We start from the raw sequence: 19228 nt of genomic DNA, 5'->3' as shown, positions 1-19228 counted from the left end.
CATGTTGCATTGCTCGTCAAAGCTGAGTTGGAGAAACTTCTGAAGGCTGGTTTCATTTGTGCAATTGATTATGCTGAATGGATATCCAATATTGTCCTTGTGTCCAAGCACGATAAATCTATCAGAGTTTGTATAGACTTCCGTGATCTTAACTTGGCATGTCCTAAAGATGACTTTTCGCTCCCTAATATTGATATGATCGTGGACATGACGACTGGCTATGAGATGTACTCACTTATGGATGGTTTTTCTGGATACAATCAGATAAAAATTGTGCTAGAAGATCAAGAGAAAATGACTTTCACATGTGCATGGGGAACCTTTTGTTGGAATGTGATGCCATTTGGTTTAAGGAATGCTGGAGCTACATATCAGCGGGTTGTTACTACAATTTTCCATGACATGATGCATAGAACCATGGAGGACTACGTTGATGATACCTTGGTCAAAAGCGCTAAAAACAATACTCATCTACAAGATTTGGGTCCCATCCTAGATCGTATGAAAAAATTCAGTCTTCGGCTCAATCCTAAGAAATGTGCATTTGGTGTCACATCAGGAAAATTGTTAGGATATATTGTTTCTGCAAAGGGAATTGAAGTAAATCCAAAAAAAGTACAAGCAATAAAGGACATGCCACCACCTCGAAACATCAGTCAAATGAAAGGATTACAGTGAAGGCTTCAATCTATTCGCAGGTTTATTTCACAATTGGCAGATAAATCACAACCCTTCACAAAGACCTTACATAAGGGTGTGAAATTCAATTAGAGCCAGGATTGTGAGCAAAGTTTAACACAGATCAAACAATATCTTTTCAATCCCCCAATCTTGATGCCTGCTATGCATGGGAAGCCTTTGCTTTTATACATTTCAGCTAATGAAACATCTTTGGGAATCTTGTTGGCTCAGGAACACAATGACAAAAAAGAAAGAGCTATTTATTACTTGAGCCGAACATTGGTCTCTTATGAGAAAAACTACAAAATTATTGAAAAAGCTTGCTTGGCAGTTGTCTTTGCTTCCTAGAAATTGAGACACTACATGCTTGCCCACACTACACGACTTGTGGCTAAAATAGATCCATTAAAGTACTTGCTCAGTAAGGCAGCTCTCACAGGAAGATTGGCTAAATGGGTCATGATACTAAGTGAGTTTGACATCCAATATGTTGAACGCAAAGCTATAAAGGGGCAAGTAATTGCAGATCAGCTGGCTGAGGCACCCATATAGAGTCTTCTACCAATAAACATTGATTTCCTAGATGAGTCAATTCTAACACTCACTCACCATACATGGGTTATGTTCTTCAATGGGTCCTTCACACAACAAGGATCAGATGCTGGATTACTCTTCATTACACCACAGAGATACTCATTGCCCAAAGCGTACAAGATTCTGTTTCCTTGTACAAATAACATTGCTGAATATGAAGCTTTGATCAATGGTATGAAAATTGCAGCTGAATGGAGAGTAGATTAGTTGGACATCTTCGATGACTCTCAGCTTGTCATCAACCAAGTAAATGATGTGTATCAAACAAAGGATGAAAAACTAATTCCTTACAAATGCATGGTTGATGACTTGACGAAATATTTTGTACACATCACCTTCCAACAAGTTCCACGCATAGATAATAAAGCGGCTGATGCCATGGCCACTCTGGCCTCCCTTCTACAAATGCCAAAAAATGATCTCCGACATGAGTTCTTGGTGGAAGCGTTACACTACCCAGCCTATGACACACCTGATTCCAAGATGATCTATTCTATTATAGGACAAGAATCATCTTGCTACCATCACATCCATTCTGAAAGGTCTGACCTGGAACGAGAAACATTACCTAATCCGTAATGCTTCACATTATGTCATTATTGCTAATGATCTGTATGGGAGAGGTCTCGACAGAACACTCATTAGGTGTTTAGAACCCAACAAGTCCAAACGCGCACTAATTGATGTTCACGAAGGCATTTGCAGATCTCATTCCAATGGCTTGACACTAGCTCACAAACTCCTTCATGCTGGTTACTACTGGCCTAAAATGGAGCAAGAAGCTGTTAAGTATGCTAGGTCTTGCAAGTAGTGTCAATTACATGGGAATCTCATTCACGCTCCAGCCGTAGAGCTAATTCCCTCTACTAAAACATGGCCATTTCAACAATGGGCCTTTGACTTGGTGGGGCAGATTCACCCAACCTCTTCCAATGGACATAAGGTCATTAATGGCTACAGACTATTTCACGAAATGGGTAGAGGCAGTCCCTCTCACAATTGCTGATGGCAAAACTGTAGTGCTTTTTATCACAAACTACATCATCTGTAGATATGGTATACCATCCTCAATCATTATTGACAATGGAGGATAGTTCAAAAATAAAGACCTCAAGAAACTGTGCAAGAAATTCAAGATTACACAACATTGGTCTTCCATTTATTACCCCCAAGGTAATGGCCAAGCTGAGGCATCCAATAAGGCGATCCTCAAAATTCTTCATCGCATAGATAGTAAGTCAGGGAGAGATTGGCATCTCCAGATCAATCCAGCCTTGTGGGCATATAGGACAAGCATTAGAACTCCAACGGGCACGACTCCTTTTGCGTTGGTGTATGGGGCAGATGCTGTGCTTCCAATAGAGGTTGAGATTCCTACCTTGAGAATCTCCATGAAAGGCCTTATAAATGATGATGATTACAGGATAGCTCAACTTCAAGAGCTTGTGTTACTGGATGAACGACGACAAGTGGCATATGATCATCTATGAGAAATCAACAAAGAATGGCATGAAGCTACAATAGGAGAATTAGGCCACGTGACTTCCAGCTGGGTGACCTCGTCCTGAGAGAGAACCCTAAGAATCAACAACAACGAATGCAAAAAGGAAAGTTTGAACCAAACTGGCTAGGTCCATACATCATCACTGTAGTATATGGATCTGGCGTTTATCAACTTTCCACAACCAAAGGAATAGTGCTTAAAGAGCCTATCAACACTCTCCACCTGAAGCGATTTTACAGTTGATTTAATCTCAGCAAGCTCTTTGTACATATCTGTATGTCCTGGAAAAAAAAAAAAATTTAAAAATTAGAAAAAGTCATGAAAAAATTGTTGCCCTAGTGAAAACCTAGCAATAGGTGCCTTGGTAACACCAAAAAAAATTGAAAATTCCAAAAAATCCAAAAAAATAAAAAAAATAAAATAAAATCTAAAAATAAAAAAAAGTCCTGAAAAAAGTTGTTACTCTAGTGAAAACCTAGCAATAGGCGCCTTGGTAACACCTAAAAAAAGAAAAAGAAAAAAAAAAGAGAAAACTTGCTAAGAAGGTGAAAACTTGGTAAACAGGCGCCTCTTATTCCCAATGCCTCATCTTGAAGCATATCTTCTGGCTATTCTGTACAGTCACTTTTGTTTTCCTGCTTCCTGCTCATGTATCCATGGATTGAGTCTTGTCACAGATCGGGGGCATTCCCCCTTAGTGTCACTATTTTTGAGATTCTCATAGAATCTCCTTCGCGACAGTCACCAGTGTTCCTCACTGTGTCTGCCTACTATCGCTAGTGTCACTCTTTTTGAGATTCTCATAGAACCTCCTTCGCGATAGTCATCAGTGGTCCTCATTGCGTCTGCCTATTATTGCCAGTGTCACTCTCTTTTCAAGATTCTCCTCATAGAATCTCCTTCGTGAAAGTCACCAGTGGTCCTCACTACATCTGCCTACTATCGCTAGTGTCACTCTCTTTTTGAGATTCTCCTCATAGAATCTCCTTCGCGACAGTCACCAGTGGTTCTCACTGTGTCTGCCTACTGTTGCTAGTGTCACTATTTTTGAGATTCTCCTCATAGAATCTCCTTTGCGACAGTCACCAGTGGTTCTCACTACGTTTGCCTATTGTCGCTACTGTCACTATTTTTGAGATTCTCCTCAGAGAATCTCCTTTGTGACAATCACCAGTGGTCCTCACTACATCTGCCTACTATCGCCAGTGACACTCTCTTCAAGATTCTCCTCATAGAATCTCGTTCGCAACAGTCACCAATTGTTTCAACTGCGTCTACCGTTGCTCGGGTCATGTCTCAAGATTCCTTTATGGAAGATATCTTTTGCATCAGTCACTTGTCGTTCTGACTGCGTCTACCTACTGTTGCTAGTGTCACTCTTTTTGAGATTCTCCTCATAGAATCTCTTTTGCAATAGTCACCAGTTGTTTCAGCTGTGTTTGCCTACCATTGCTCGGGTCATGTCTCAAGATTCCTTTATGAAAGATCTCTTTTGCGTCAGTCACCAGTTGTCCTGGCTGTGTTTGTCTACTATCGCTTAGTCCTCTTTAGGTTCTTCATCGTGAAGATTCCTCTTTGACCTTAGTCACCAGTCGTTTTGACTACGTCTGCCTACTATCGTCACCCTACTGAAGAGATTTCTTTCAAACATGTTCTGGACATTGACACTTAACATCAATCTCAAAAACATTGAACTCAAAAATGATATAATTATTTGGATATGCTGAGCATTTTCTTTGTTTTTTTGTTTTGCTTTATCATATCTCCTCGAGCAACTTGGTGATGTCATCTTTGACTAGAGAAGCGATGACTGGGGGCATGATCTTTTTCTTTGCTTTCTATTTGTGGTTTAGTTCCAATTAGTTGATACATTCCTATAAAAGGGGTGTCCACTATAAGAGCCTCCATCTTGTATTGCATGGCCAGGTGTACCTCGACTCCTTTTATAAGAATACGTCAATAACGTTGGTGCTTCTCCTTGTTTGTTGGAGTGAACTCTTCATGCTATAGTAAATACTAATACTTGTCCTATTAAGTGAGCGTACGGGTCACTATGAGTATATCTAGCACACTTTTGTCTTAGGTTACAAACGCAAGGGTCATTGCGGACAGAATGAATACTGAATGCTTAGCATAAGAGGGATCTCCTGTGTGTTTGGTGTGCCTGTCATGCAAGCAACATTCTGGTCATCCTAGTGTTTATGCTTTGATGCTTATGTTAACTTGCTACATTAAAAGGGACAAATGTTCTGGTCATTTTGGCTTCTTGTGCCTCGAATGCTTACATTTAATCCTGACAAACCAATAACGTATGTTATATTCATATTTCCATGATTGCAATGTCAGTGGGAATTGTATGACCTACGAGCTTTGTTCTATATCCAGTGATGATTAAATATTGAGGCTTGGTAACTAGACATAGGGTTGCATTTAACATAGTCTTGCATTGCATACTTCACTTGCATAAGCATGAGATTCAATTGCAAATCTACTTTCACCTTCTCTGATGAGTGATTGCTGATCTCTTCAAAGTATCATGTTCTTTCATGAACTGCACAAATGATTGATTAATCACCCTCTTGGCTACTTTGGTTGCTCTTAACCCATTTTTCAGGATCAAATTCGAAATCTGACACACTTAAGTGGCTCAAAATGCATTTTAAATTTTTTTGTGCAATCCAAATCTTTCTAATACTTTGCAATTCTTGAAATCTTTTCAACTCAAACTTGGTCTTTTAGATCTCTAAAATCACTTTGGATCAACCTCCAAATTTCTTCAGATCATTCTGATCTCTCCAAATTTCTTCAGACCATTCTAATCTCTTCATATTTCTTCAAGATCGTTCTAATCTCTTTATATTTCTTTTGATCATTCTGATCTCTTCATATTTCTTCAGATCATTCTGATCTCTTTATATTTCTTCAGATCATTTTGATCTCTTCATATTTCTTTAGATCATTTTGATCTCTCCAAATTTCTTTAGACCATTTTGATCTCTTCATATTTCTTCAAGATCGTTCTGATCTCTTTATATTTCTTCTGATCATTCTAATCTCTTTATATTTCTTCTGATCATTCTAATCTCTTCTATATTCTACTAAACCTTGGATTTCTTCTGTATCTTTCATCACTCTCCTTACATCATACTTCTGGTGTGTCATATTTCGATTTCACTCCCGAGGGGGCAGGATGATTACATCATTGAACTAAATTTCAACTCATTTTGAGTCTCATTGCTTGGGGCATCTGGTTCCCATTTTATGTCCTTCTCACTTGGGGCATCTCATTACTCGGGGCATCTTGTCCTCTTTTTGGCATCCTTGTCATCTACTTCATCTTTTCATCATTTGATCACATCTTATAACATTTCTAATAGAGTCTGATGGACAGGTATCGGGATAGTTTAAACCCTGACTCCTGAGGATCAAGCCTCATTTTGGGGATGATTCTATGACTCATAATTAGATCTTATCAACTTAGGTATTTAGGTGTTCTACCTGGATCCCTTAGGATTAAGCTTCGTGCTGGAGATGATCCATAAAAGCTTATCTGTTTCAACTTAGGTATCTAGGTGTTCTACCTAGATTCCTTAGGATTAAGCTTCATGCTGGAGATGATCCTTAAAAGTTTATCTGTTTCAACTTAGGTATCTAGGTGTTCTACCTAGATTCCTTAGGATTAAGCTTCGTGTTGGAGATGATCCTTAAAAGCTTATCTGTTTCAATTTAGGTATCTAGGTATTCTGCTTGGATTCCTTGGGATTAAGCTCTGTTCTAGAGATAGTCCTTAAAAGCTCATCAATTGGTCTCTGTGTCATCACCCTCGGAACTAATATCATCTTTGAATCAATTTTAGGTATCTAGGCATTCTGCTTGGATTCTTTGGGATTAAGCTCTATTCTAGAGATAGTCCTTAAAAGCTTATCAATTGGTCTCCGTGTCATCACCTTCAAAACCAATCTCATCTTCAAATCACGCTTTTTAATTTTTCTTTGAATTGAATGTGTTGCTCGCACATTCATTCAAAGAGGGGCAAAATGTAATACCCTAAACTTGGCTCATTGCCATGGTACCAATTCTGGTATATTTCTGATCAATCCTAAGTCCTATTTCACTAGGCAAATTCTTGTTCTACTACTCGCTACTTGATTTAAATGTCAGATGCAGAAAACCCTAATCTGCATTCATCATGCTTATTATTTAATTCCTATAGTATTTACTCATATTAGTTACATTAAACCTATTGATTAATATTTAATTTAATTAATAAGTATTTATACTTTAATTAAATTAAATTATATCCTAAGGCTAATGTACTATGGAATTAAATTTATTTAATTTAATAAATATGCCTATTTTAATTAATTAAACAAAATTATTTAATTAAATGGAGAACTTACTTCTAATTAATTAAACAAAGTTATTTAATTAAATGGGAAGTCATTCCTAATTAATTAAATGAAGTTATTTAATTAAATAAGAAAAGTGCCTCTAATTAATTAAATAGAATTAGTTAATTAAATGAAAAAGGTAATTATGAGAAAATATCTCATTTTATTAAATTAAATTATATCCTAAGACTAATGTACTATGGGATTATATTTATTTAATTTAATAAATATGCCTATTTTAATTAATTAAACGAAATTATTTAATTAAATGGAGAACTTACTTCTAATTTTTTATTTTTTTTTGAAAAAAGGGGTAAAAATTTATTCAATTAAATCCGGATTACAGGAGGCCTCAAGCCCAACAACCAAATCACCAACCCAACATAGTTACGATCTATCCTTATCCACTAATTGCTTGAAGATCCCACTAAGATTAGCAGGACGATCATCTCTATCAAAAATATCCCAACCAGCACCCTTCTTTGATGCCCATTTTGCTAAAACATCAACCACTCCATTCCATTCCCTAGGAATATGACAGAAAAGGATCCCATCCACAAAGCTACTCAAGTGGAGAATCTCTCTAACAATAGATGCAATTTGCTAGCTAGATTCATCCACTCTCCGGTTATTAATCATATCCACAACTATCTGAGAGTCAGACTCACACACCATTCTCCTCCATCCAAGAGAGCAAGCCCGCTCCATAGCCACTTTAATGGCCAAAGCCTCCATCACGTTATTGGAATGAACTCCTTTGTGTATAGAGAATATGAAAATAACATTACCATCTGCATCTCTCCCAATCCTCCCCACTCCAGCCTGTCCAGGGTTCCCACGGGAGGAGCCATTAGTGTTAATCTTTAGGACTGCCATAGGAGGAGGGCTCCATCTCCCCACTCTACAAACCTTCCTCTTTTGTGGCTGATATCTCTTATTGCTACTAGTTTCAGATCCTTTATCCACTAATCCTAAATTTTTGATAATACAAGAATCCCCGGGATCCACCGGCTCTGACATATCACATTTAGCAAAGATAGTCTCTTGAAGCCTGGATAGGATGAACTGCCATAGTTTAGTGGCTCTCAAGCTGGAATTACAAAAAATCCGATGGTTACGCTCCAACCAAAGATTCCACAGAATGAAAGAAGGTCCAATAGCCCAGGCCACTTGAAGGAATGAAGTTTTTGTAGGGGGTCTGCCAAGGCTGGCCCAAAATTCAATAAGAGATACGACATGAATACATATATGGCACCATGCCTCCCACCACTTATGCCAGATCTCCCTAGAGAGAGGACATAAGAAAAACACATGAGAAGTATCTTCCCCATCCAACAAGCATAGGGGACAATAAGAGGGTTCCTGAAATCCTCTTCGCTGGAGATTATCCCAAGTAAGACACTTATTTTGTGCAACCAACCAAAGAAAAAAATTACATTTCGGCCAAGAAAATTTATTCCAGACCTGCCTCCACCAGGGAACCTCCTAAATAACATTACATTGCCTATCTAGTCGAGCATATCCCTGGCCCACGCTGAACTTACCTTTTGGGCAAGGTCCCCATGCCAAGATGTCTTTGTCTTTAGAAGAGCTACAAAGCCTAGAGAAGAGAATATGTGCCAGTTCAGCCCGATTCTCCGGGGAGCCCCCTGTGGGCCAAAGCTGTGGATCCTTCCAGCTAACCACCTCCATCAAACCACACCTCTGGACAACCTTGAAGTGAGCAACCGTGGTCCAACCTACAGAAGAAAAAACTTGATACAAAGGCCGAAGGTGGGGAAAATTGGAGAGAATAGGAGAGTGGCCATCCCGAGAATCCTGCCAGAATAACACACTTGACCCCTCATTACAGATCCAGAAAAGACCATCCTTAATTAAAGGAGCACCCCTTTTAAGGATGTCCCAAATAAAGGACCCCTTACCATCAAGCTCAAGTCTGGGAATATCTCGAACCTCCACTCCTGGGTCAGAATCTTGGCCCAATCTCAGTCTTGATTCTTGCACCATCTCCAGTATAACTTTGCAGCAAGAGCTTTGACACCGAGAGCCATACATTTAAGGCCCAGACCCCCAGCAAACTTAGGCAAGCAAACAGTGTCCCAGTTGACTAAGCTCCATTTAGAAGATTGAAGGTTGCCTGACCAAAGGAATTGTTGTGACAAAGCATCAAAATCTTTCATAACTCCCATGGGAGGGGTTTGCACTAAGCACCTGTAAATAGGGAGGGCCTAAATCACAGTCTTGAGCAGGGTAACCCTCCCAGCTGATGAGAGCCACCTATGTGTCCAATGCCTCACTCTACTACAAAATTTGTCAACAAGACCTTGCCAATACTCTTTCTGTTGAGTCCCCAAAGCTAAAGGAACTCTGAGATAGATCAAAGGGAGGGATCCAACTTGAAACCTGAGAATTCTAGGGATCCTGAGCTGAATCGACTGAGGAGTATTAAAGAAATAAATAGAAGATTTCCCTTCATTAATTTTTTGTCCAGAAGCTTTTAAATAAATATCCAAAATCTTTCTAAAGTTCCTTGCCTGGAGAACTTACTTCTAATTAATTAAACAAAGTTATTTAATTAAATGGGAAGTCATTCTTAATTAATTAAATGAAGTTATTTAATTAAATAAGAAAAGTGCCTCTAATTAATTAAATAGAATTATTTAATTAAATGAAAAAGGTAATTATGAGAGCATATCTCATTTTATTAAATTAAATATCTCTCCAAAGTCCTTCTTCAGTTCAAAAAGGGAAATTCCCAGTTCATTGTTGATCAAAAAGGAATTAAATCAGTTAACTCCTTATTCTACTCAAATTAAATCAGTTAACTCCTTATTCTACTCAAATTAAATCAGTTAACTCCTTATTCTACTCAAATTAAATCAGTTAACTCCTTTTTCTACTCAAATTAAATCAGTTAACTCCCTTTAATTTGGGAATCTTCCTTTATGATTGAACTTCACCTTTAATCCTGACCATTGATTGAAATCGATCTCAACCGTTGATGGATTCCAGGAAAGTCTATTTAAGAGACCCTCATCTCTTCATTTTGAGAGGAGGTTGAATGAGAATTTGCATCGAATTGCTGCTGGATTGTGCATTCATTTGAGCTCCCTACTTTCATATTCATTTTCTAGTTTAATTCTCATCTAGATTTAATATGCATACATTTAGTATAATTTCTTTTACATGTTCTTAGATTAAACGTGCATACTCCATTCTAGATTAATCTGCATAATCATATAGATTAATTTCATTTCAAATCCTTCGTTCTTACAGGGTTTGGTTGCTTAAAAACCTCGGATCTGAGGATATCTGACAAGCAATTCCTTTTAAATAGAAGGCAACAGGTCGCTTTGCAGGCTGATTTTTGGATGAACAATCCAATCTTCATTCCGGGATGAATCCACATACAAAGACCATGTTGAAGTGTGTGTGTTAGTAGAGGCTGCATATTCACGCATACAATATGTATATGTATAAGTATATATGTCTATACATACATACATACATACATACATACATATATAGAGATCACAAGGGCACGACAATGAGATGCATAGATCACAAGGGCACGAGAACGAAATGTAGAGATGCAAATATACATACATACATACATACACACATATGCAATTTTATCACCTTGGAAAACTATATTTGATCTTTACTTAATCACCAAGAGATAATTAAGCCGAGAAGCTTTCTACAGTGGAAGCATTCATCAGTGTAAACTTTTTAGCATTTAAAAAAAATTGACGGTCATTTTAGTGTCATGTATATTAAAATGGTAGATAAATCATATTGATAATACTGAACATTAACATAAATTGATTTAATTAGTTTTGTAACTGAAACATGAACTAGCCATTTTATCATTGTTGTAAGCTATTATTGTGTTCCTAATTACAAAAAGGTGATCCAAACAATCATATTGAATATTTGAAATATTTCATAATAAAGGTGCTATCAGAAAGAAAGAATCATAGTTGAAATATATTTAATAATAATACACTTGTCAGAATACAACTCTTATTTTATAATTTTTTTGGAGGAAAAATAGACTAATGAAGCTTTATTGAATTCATCATTACTAAGTCTGACATTTGCATGGACGGTTACAAGCTAGGTAGTTGGGTGTGAAAAGAATTGAAGCACCTCCATAATGGTAATTGAAGGGACAAATGTATGAATATTCTATAGTATGCTCAACTTTTTTTATTGTATATTTCAAGCAAAATTTTGAAGTGCAAATGCAGGCATGGTAATGAAATCACATACCATAAATATTGACCAGGCTTGCTATGTAATTTCTTTCTTAATTTAAATCTTCCATGCATATGACAACCCCTCTCAAAATGGTAATGATTGTCTTTGCAATATTTAACTTAATTTGAATATTTGCTTTGATTTTGTGCCAAATATGAGTATTTTAGAGTTTCATTAAAATAGGTTGTTTGCATAAAGCATGTTAGTTTTTAATCATGCTACTTTGAGAGACAAAAACTTTATTTTCATAATGATAATGAAGGATTTTAAAGCATACTACCATTAATTTTGGTTTTGTAGTTTATTCTGTGTATCTAGCTCTATCTCTTTTCCCCTTTTGATTTACTTTTGATTGAAATATGAATGTCTCTTTTTCCCCAAATACAATTTCCTAACATTGTGTAACAATCAACATTATTTCACATTTTTTTTTCTAGATTTGTAAATCAACATTTTTTTATCAATGCAAAAGTCATATCCTAAGATTACTTTATTCATTTATATATATGTGATATTCAAATAATGTAAACATGAACATATTTTTGCATACTTAGTTTGGTATGAATAGTTTCAACTGAATGCAAGGATAATTGCTTGTGTGAATTCAAGACATGAATGATTGATTTAATTTAGCACAAGTACTATGCAAGTGTGTATGTATGCATATAAAGAAGTTTACATAGTGAACTAATATACATACATACATGCACATAGGCATATAATCATCATAATTAGTTGTCCTTGAATCTGACCAAAGCTATTATATATAAACAAGAGATACATGTTTAGAAGGAAAAAAAAGAACATTTACATAGGTACCACTTCTCGCCTTGAAGAAAATCGCGGCGCAAGGGCATAGAGATCACAAGGGTACGACACAAAAACAAAATGTAGTGATCACAAGGGAACGACAATAAAATCTTGATCTCCACCCTCGTTCGAAGCTCTCCACCCTCTTTCGTGTGCAACTCTCCATAATCAATCAAGAAAAATGGGGAATGATTAATGTCATTTTTTTCTTTTCTTTTTTATTTATAATCCACAATCCATAGGATCTCTCTGTATATATACATGCATGCATACATAGACACATATATACATATACATATGTATATATATGTATATGCATACATACATACATACACACACACACACATATGTACATACATACATACATACATACATACATACATATATATATACATACATGCATATACATACATACATGTACATGAAAACAACAATACTGATATGAATGCTAAAATGAAAGCTATTGATGATCAAACACCTATGCTAGAGTTACAACACAATGTGAAGTTGATATTAGATAAGGTAGAGGTAGATATTTAGAAGTTTGATAATCATAATTTAAGGCACAAGAGCGAAGGAGAAGGAGCGGCTTTAGAAAGAGAAGGAGAAGGAGAAACTTTAGAAAGAGATTGCATGACATAAGCAATAGCTAGAAACAACTCCTTACACTCAACTCTTCACTGAAGTTATTCTTCAATTCCTTGCATATGTAATTTTATCACCTTAAAAAATTGTATTTGATCCTACTAGCTGGGAACAACTGATTGTTCATTTTATTGTACCTAATTTGATGATAGTTCTACACGAATTTGTAATCAACTCAACTAATCAACAACTAGACCCATTTAACTGGGTTATGGCTAGTTTCTTTCTAAAAATATTTGCTATAGTATGTTGTTGTTAAATTTCTTGTGAACTCTACCCATTTTTCCTAGTCTACATTATTTTTTTAGAGGATCTTGAGGTAAGTCACTTAGCACGGGTTGAGTGAATTTTATTGTTTTATTATTTGGATTCTAGAATATGTATGTAGCTGGATCAATTTTTCTGTTATGCTAAGATGCAATAAGCACCTTAAAAAACATCTCTAAATATATATGTTTAGAAGGAAATATAAAGAGATACCTGTTTAGAAGGAAAATAAATGAACATTTACATAGCCCTTGAAGAAAATCATAGAGCTAGGGCACAAAAACAAAATTGTAGAGCAAGGGCACAAAGATCACAAGGGCACGACATGGTAACAAAATCCTAGAGCAAGGGCACGACAATGAAATCACAGAGCAAGGGCATGAAAATGAAATCGTAGAGCAAGGGCATGATAATGAAATACATAGATCACAAGGGCATGACAACAAAATTGAAGAGCAAGGGTAAACCAACAAAATGCAGAGATCACAACAACAAAATCATAGAGAAATGATGTGGAAATGAAATGTAAAGATCACAGCAATGAAATGCACCGATCACATGGGCATGAAAATGTTCAGAGATCTCCACCCTTATTTGGAGCTCTCCACCCTCTTTTGTGCACAAATCTTTACAATCAAAACAAATGAGGAATGATTTATGTTGTGTTTTTTGTTTTATTTTGTTTATACTCACATGAGCATTGTAGTTATGACATCGACATTGGTATTGTGATGACATTAGGGACAATTGCAAAAAAGAACATGAAAATCACCACAAATTACACCATCATTGCAATTTGACCTCAAATGTTGTAGTGGGGGAGGGAGAAAGAGAGAGAGAGAGAGAGAGAGAGAGAGAGAGAGAGAGAGAGAGAAGAGAGAGTAGGGGATGGGAGAGGGTGGGATAGGGAGAGAGGGAGTGAGAAATGGAGAGAGAGACAAAGAGGATGGGGTAGGGAGAGAGGGAGTGAGAAATGGAGAGAGAGATAAAGAGGATGGGGTAGGGAGAGAGGGAAAGAGAAATGGAGAGAGAGAGAGAGATAAGGATAGGGATAGGGGGAGAGAGAGAGAGATTTTTCACATAGTGCATATGTGCTTTATAGTGCGTACGCACTATGTAAAAACAACAAAAAAAGGTTACAAGGAAAGTTTGGGTGCCTACTAACCCATATTCTCTATTTTTTTTGTTGTCTCTTTGGTTATTCTGAAAAAAAAATGGGTTTCATGGTATTGGAAGCTAGCAAACACCAAATTCAATCATTAGATACACTATTTGAAGGGTTTTTTAACATTCTTTGTATAGAAAAGGTTAGTGTACTCCTTTTTAGTATTCTTTGTTACCATTGAGACAAATTTCATTATAATTTGAAAGGTTGTTTAATATATAGTGAATTCATTGAAATTTGGATGTTTGAATGAATTGTTATTTGGAAATGGTTTGAAATTTTAATGTATGAATAACTAATTCTAATTTTACAAGTTGTTTAATATATTGTCTATCCATTAAAATAATTATAATTTTTATATGTATTTGAATGATTTTTTATTTACAAATTGTAAGTAATTCAGATGTTTGAATAATTTGACATATAGAAATCATCGTCATGCCAAGGAAGAAACCAAAAACTCAAACAACAAAAGAGAGGGAGAGATATTTGGTAATTAAAAGAGATAAAATGAAACTACTACGTGAACAATAAAAATTGCAATGCAATAATGAAGAATTGTCTTTTGAAGAGGAAAACAAACCACCAATACAAAGAAACAAAGAGGAAGAATTGGAAAGACATAGAGAATGAATGAGACTCTTACACTCAAGAAGACAATTAAACTATGAAGCTACACCATCTTTCAATGTTGGAGTCATATTATCATCTCATGTTGAAGAGATGCCAATTTCTATGTCCGATGATGTACACAATCCATCATATCATGTTCAAGGCACAACATCAACATATCAAGTAGGTGATATTCCATCTTTTTCATCTTATTGCCAAGACACATCATCTTTGGTTCAAAGTATGCAATTCACTCAACCTTATGTTGATATTCAAAATGTTGAGGGAACGAAAGAGATTATAACACCTTCTAGAATTCATTTTAGAAGACCAAAATATTTGATTGATATTGATACTAACATTTTGAAATCAATGTCTTACAAGATTAGCAAGCATACTTGTCAAAGAAAAGTTAGTCGTATGTGGAGATTTATCTTTGAAGAATTAAATGTGATAGGTCAATGCCAATTATTTGTCGAAATGATGAGGAATTTAAAATTTAGGCCCATCACAAAGATTCTTGGGCTAAGAATGATGGATGATTCAAATGAAAAAAACATTGTAAAGAATCTAATGAATGCATATGAAAAAGTGGGTTCTAAATCATGAACCAAACATAGTAATATCACAAGACATATACTTACATCAACAATAGTAAGTACCCAAATGAAGAAAGATTGACTCATGAGAAAGACAAGAAAAACATTAAAAATTGGTAGAGGTACTCTAAGGAGAGCCATGCTAAGGCAAGAGATAGTAGAAGATCCAATAAAAAATGATTATGGACATTTAGCAATAGACTACCGCAGAAGGATAAAGAAATTAGTGAAACTTTGAAATCATTGATTGAAGATTTTAGTACAAATAAAACACATGTTTACCATAATCAAAGAGATGTTGTACAGAGGATTGGTAACCGAAATCACGATCCACATGCAAAACATTTTTTGGACTTAGACACAATTTTTTGCAAAATTTATTAGTATGTATCCTCAAATTCGAATAAGTCAAAGATTTTTTGAGATGGGTAAACCTTTTCATGTGAAGATAAATCACACACATAGCTTGTCATTGTAGGATACATATTGAATTTTCTAACCATTTTGATATTTTAAGGCATATATGTGTGTTTTTGCATTCTAAGTTTGTTTTGAAGGATTGTGACATAAATGAGCCACCTAGATCTTCAAGAGAATTTATATCCAACATTTTATGTGAAATAGGGGATGGTCAAATTTTTTACAAGTTGTCATGCTTGGATGGTACATGCTTATTTTGTGGTTCTTTGTAGCTTTTATCAATGTATGAACATACAAATAGTACACATGCAATTATAAATCAAATAGTAGATTACTGAAAATATAAGACAGTGACATATGCTCTAAAAGATGAAAAACATGGTAAAAGATGTGATTTAGTCATTGAAAAGATTCCAGTGTAGGAGTTCATGAAGATTTTTTAATGAAAAGATTATTTATGAGTATGCAAGGCATACACATAGAGATTGATGGATGGATTTGCAGTTCACGTTGTGCAAGGATACATTTCCATTGGATACTATTGTTTTGGTTGTAGACTTCATAGAGAACTACACACTACAACCACAAAATGAGGTGCACACAAAGTATTATACTTCTAAACAGGTTTCCATATTTGTTCACATAACATTTATGCATTCACCTACAAGTAAAAAGGATGAATTGAAGATATTGAGGGATTTGTATGCAAGAAAAACTAACCTATTGGGAGCACACGTAAACAAGAAAACATTAGTAGCATGTGTGTATCAAAGATTCAATAATAATATTGGAGTATAACTAATTCTGCTTGAGTTTTAACACATAGTGCAATAGAAAAGAAAAGTCCTCATGCAACCTCAAAGCAGCTCAACAAGGGTGCCCATAAGAGGCCTTGTTGGTGTGCTCAAGATGAGGTGAATGTGCTCTCCTCAAACACAACTATGGATGAATCCCTTTAAATCATTCGAATGAATGCAAAAATGCATGTATGAAACTATGCTCAGTGGTATGTGAAATACCTTCAAGAAATGACTACGAGTACACCAATCTCAAAGGATACCATGGATGCGAATGGAGATGAGATGCAATAAAGAAAGAAATATAACAATGTTATGCTACCATGAAACTATGTAAAATCTAGAAATTGAAACAAGGCAAAAAACTACGAAGTGTTAGCTCTAAGCATGAAAATTTCTAAAAACTCTAACACTATACTAGCACGATAACAATGCAAATGGAGGAGACGAAAAATGCTTGAAGCAAGGGCTCTATTTATAGGTTTGAGAGAGGCCTTAGGGAGGTGGAATCTATATGACATCCACATAGGTGCCACAAGGGAGACACATGGGCTAAGGAGACAAGCCATGCAAAGGTCAACATAAGCCTTTTTGGTGAAAGAGATGGCTCAAGGTTTGCTCATACATGTTGGAACAACCTTGGAGAAAGGAAAGGGAGACAAGTGTGTGAGAGTGTAAGAGGATTTTTGATAAAATAATAAAAGGTGGGCTTTCTTTGATTTTGAGTTGCTCTCACATGTGTGAACAAACACTTCGGAACTAAAAGGTATTTTAGGAAGGTATTTAGGATAGTTAAGTGGGATTAACTAGTGGGTACACTTAGAAGGATGAGAGTGATGGGTGGTAGGCTAGGTTTGAGGTGAGATTAAGATTAAATTAAATAAGATTTAAATTAATCACAAGATTATAGAATTAAATAAAGTGGAGGGAATTAAATAAATTGGAATTTATTTAAAAAGAGATTTATGGAGCACTATGCATTAAATAAATTTAACACATTAGGGGGATTATTCAAATTAAATTAAAATACATTAGGGAAGTGAGCCTATTTAATTAAATAAATTTAATTAAATAAGTAAAATAAAATGACAAAATATAATTAAATAATACATAATTAACTAGTGTCAAGGGAGATATTAAATCAATTAATGTGGTGTTTAGGACAATTTTAAGTGTCTACATTTTTCCCCTCTTTGATGTGGTGTCGGGACAACATTGCATCAAAGAAAAACAAATATGGGTTGCTCTAGTGAGGAGAGGAGTGGAAAGAGTCATTTCATAGTGATGACAAGGGAGGAGGGTGCCTCCTCGAGGAAATGGGGTAAAAATGGAATATATTTTGCCCCATTTTCTCAAAAATAGACACGGGAAGGAAAAGGAAAATAAAAACTCTTAAAGGATGACCTTGCATGACTTGTTGGTCATATGGGAGAGCAAGTCACTCCATAATATTTAACTAGATAATGAATCTAAATGTATCCTAACTACATGAATTCATGGGATTTAGCTATGCTCATATGGGAGAGCACACCCTAGTTTGATATTGCAAGAGGAGTTATGCATCAAATGATATAGTACCATAGATGACAAGGTTCCTTTGCATGAACTAGACTCAAACACAATAGATACTTTAGGAACATAGATGTAGGTTTCATACTCATGAGGGAACAAATGACATATACACGCTGGAGAGGTTTGATCAAACCCAAAGTCTTGTTATGGATCTTGGTGGAAAGTGTGCTAACCCTTTGCCCCCAGTGAGCAATGCATAAACATAACTCAAAAATTGATAGAGATGTGCTAAAGAATCATGAAAAAAGATCATATCACAAAATGACCCATGTAATCTGGTTAAGTTGTCCAAATGATACCAAGATATTGAAGATCGAGGAACACTTGGGGAGGCTATTGCTAACACACAAAGATAAAATCAACAAAAGACCTTATGACCAAGTAGTCATTCAGTCCACAGTTCTTGCCATGAACCTAATTCTGATAGTGATTTTTTTTTGCCAAACCTATGTAGGAAGGATACATCCTATAAGGAAAAAATTGATTATTTGATTGAAATTGTATTGAAATGTTTGTGATTGTTTGCTGGCAATTGTGTGAAAGGAACAAGGTTCTCAAACCATTTAGTCTCAGTGTGAATTTGTGTAAGTTTTGTTTGCAATCACTATTTTGATAAGCTCAATTTTATGGGGTGGAGCTCAGTGTCATGAGATCATATGCTAAATAGAATAATTTGGATGAGATATGATAAGATGATGGATGAATTGAATTGGAATGGAAGGGGAATGTGAGAGAGCAAGTGATAAATATTCTCTAGAGGAAAGTTTGTTTAATGGAAGACTAGAAATTTGATCAAGGTATATGCAAATAGATGGAAAAATGAAGGAATTTATTATGGAAATTGATTTGTATGAAATGATTAGAAGAAGGGAATATGATTATGTTAGAGGAGAAATGAATTGATTGAA

The 19228-nt window shown here is 35.6% G+C and overlaps 1 pseudogene; it reads right to left on the bottom strand.

The window, feature by feature from the left end:
* The window catches only part of LOC149533606 (replication protein A 70 kDa DNA-binding subunit A-like), a 144518-nt pseudogene that overhangs the window by 54739 nt on the left and 70551 nt on the right, over positions 1 to 19228 (bottom strand).

This window comes from Cupressus sempervirens, chromosome 10 (genome assembly GCF_028749045.1).
Source record: "Cupressus sempervirens isolate cs-2001-9-10 chromosome 10, ASM2874904v1, whole genome shotgun sequence".
In the NCBI taxonomy this organism is placed as follows: Eukaryota; Viridiplantae; Streptophyta; class Pinopsida; order Cupressales; family Cupressaceae; genus Cupressus; species Cupressus sempervirens.
Note: the sequence above shows the minus strand (reverse complement) of the source record. Positions and strands in the feature narration are given on the sequence as shown.